General features: G+C 37.5%; 1 long non-coding RNA gene and 1 other non-coding gene across 2 annotated transcripts; one reads left to right on the top strand and one right to left on the bottom strand.

The window, feature by feature from the left end:
• Positions 1–48: 48 nt before the first annotated feature.
• Positions 49–1449, bottom strand: LOC116380582 (uncharacterized). The gene is made up of 3 exons (XR_004212581.1): positions 1298–1449; positions 443–492; positions 49–158 (listed from the first exon to the last, which is right to left on the bottom strand). It is a non-coding gene; the product is annotated as an uncharacterized LOC116380582 (long non-coding RNA).
• A 418-nt stretch (positions 1450–1867) lies between these two features.
• LOC116380583 (small nucleolar RNA U13) lies at positions 1868–1958 on the top strand. Its single transcript, XR_004212582.1, has one exon. It is a non-coding gene; the product is annotated as a small nucleolar RNA U13 (small nucleolar RNA).
• The last annotated feature ends 114 nt before the right edge of the window (positions 1959–2072 follow it).

The following is a 2072-nucleotide window of genomic DNA, read 5'->3' as shown; positions in this document are numbered from 1 at the left end:
AATCATCATCACTGTAAGAACATTGAGGAGTCTTGCAGAGTGACTCACCCTTCTCCTCTCTGATGGTGGCGTACTGGCTGTTGGCCAGCGGGCAGGACGAGCGGTTACACAACCCCGTGATGTTGAACTCATTCCGACAGAAGCCCTGACTCTTAGTCCTGCGCGCGCGCGGGCACACACACACACACACACACAGTGGATTTATATTGATAACATCGACTACATGTCAGTGTATTCGTTACTGTGCAGCTTTCTACCACGAGTATATATTATGTTATATATTATTTAAGCCTATAATTTAACTTCTGCGCTATTTCACCTGTTTTTATATATTTAATGAGATATGAAGGAGAACGAGATCTCTCTCTCTGTAGCTGTGGTGCACACAAACAATAAAACTATCTGAATGAATGAATGAACAGTTGATGAGTTTGAGACTTACTTGACTTTAAAGGAGCAAAACTGTTGGTTTCCGATAATGTCCCAGATCACCTGAACACATCACAGTCAACACGTCAGAATACAACACTGCTGGTGTGTTAATAACAACAACAATAATAACAACAATAACAATGTGTTCAGTGTTACAATAGTAGCACAAAGAGCTGCTTGGCAGCTACATTCTGAATGTATAATATTCATTAATAAACTCAACACACTGAGAAGCTCTGAGAATATTCAGAAGAGAAACATGAAAATAAAAGTTAATAAAACGATGAATAGAAGAAAATAATTTCCCACAAAAGTACCAACATGTCTGAGTGACGTGTTGGAGATAAATACAAATAAAAAGACTTTAGAGTGTGACGTCACATTAGACAAACAAACTGGGCCCATCCAGCTCATTGTTAAGATATGAAACAATATTTTCCAGATTAATCATAAACGTATAAAAGAGGACTACAGTCAGTCACGTGCTGCTGAATGAAGTCCACACACGATGTTACTGCAGTGTGAGTGTGTATGTGTGTGAGAGTGTGCGTGAGGTTAAATTGTGTGAGTGTGTGTGTCTGTTTACAGAGAAGTCAGACATTAAAACAGATGTTTGTAGAACGGAGTCACGTTCCCAGCTAGCTGACAGTCAAACCGTCTAAACACGTTAATAAAACACTACAGTTCTACCTGTATGTATTAGTAAAGATGACTACTGTAACTACTAGACAACACATATAATATAGATATATTTTAAATAGTCTACATGTATCCTCTTTAAAACAGTTACCGGTAAGCTAACGTTAGCATGAGGCGTTAGCAGAGCACATTAGCGGCTTTAAATAACTGTATTTATTAAACTCACGTCGTCGTGTTGCATCTCGAGTTGTGCGCAGCTTCACCTCCACCACACTTCTGTTTGTTTTCTGATATTTAAAGAGTTGATATTAAGTTCTGAACGAGTTCTTCTGCCTCTGTGAGCCACATGGACGGTCAGGGAGCCACCATCTTTGTTTGCATGGGTGAAGTCTCGGCGTAGTGACGTCACTCCAGCGAGGAAGTATCGCGAGATTTGGCATTACTTTTTTTCCACAATACTTCTCTGTTTGTAATGTTCTTTATACAAATATGTAAATGTACTAAATATTCATATAATATTCGTTTTTTAATGAAAACCTAAAACAACCAAAAGTTAAAGAAAGTTTTACTAACTACTATAAATAATAATTACTTATTATTTTATTGGGTTTTATGTGTAAACGTGAACAGGATTCTGCTGTAAACTAATGAGATTTTAATTAATGTATCAATACTTTTTTATTTTCTAAATTAAAACTAAACATGTGATGTTGATGTAATAATGATAACGTGACACCGTGATTCAAAGAGCGGGAGAGGAACTACACAAAGATTGAGCGCCATCTCTGAGGTTGTGATCTTTCCGGTTCATGAGTATGATGATTGGTGCGTTCACGGACTATCCGTGAAAGGTGCAGCCCTCTTGTTACGCCTCAAACCGTATGAACTGAACCGGAAATCATGACGTCATGTCTACTATAAATAAAACAATATCTGTGATTTAATCCTGAAAGTATATATTGTGCCTCTGAAGGCAGAAACTGGAATATATATATATATAT

Source organism: Anarrhichthys ocellatus, unplaced genomic scaffold, assembly GCF_004355925.1.
Source record: "Anarrhichthys ocellatus isolate YVR2014 unplaced genomic scaffold, GSC_Weel_1.0 scaffold7810, whole genome shotgun sequence".
Classification (NCBI taxonomy): domain Eukaryota; kingdom Metazoa; phylum Chordata; class Actinopteri; order Perciformes; family Anarhichadidae; genus Anarrhichthys; species Anarrhichthys ocellatus.
This window is presented reverse-complemented; position numbering and strand designations above follow the sequence as displayed.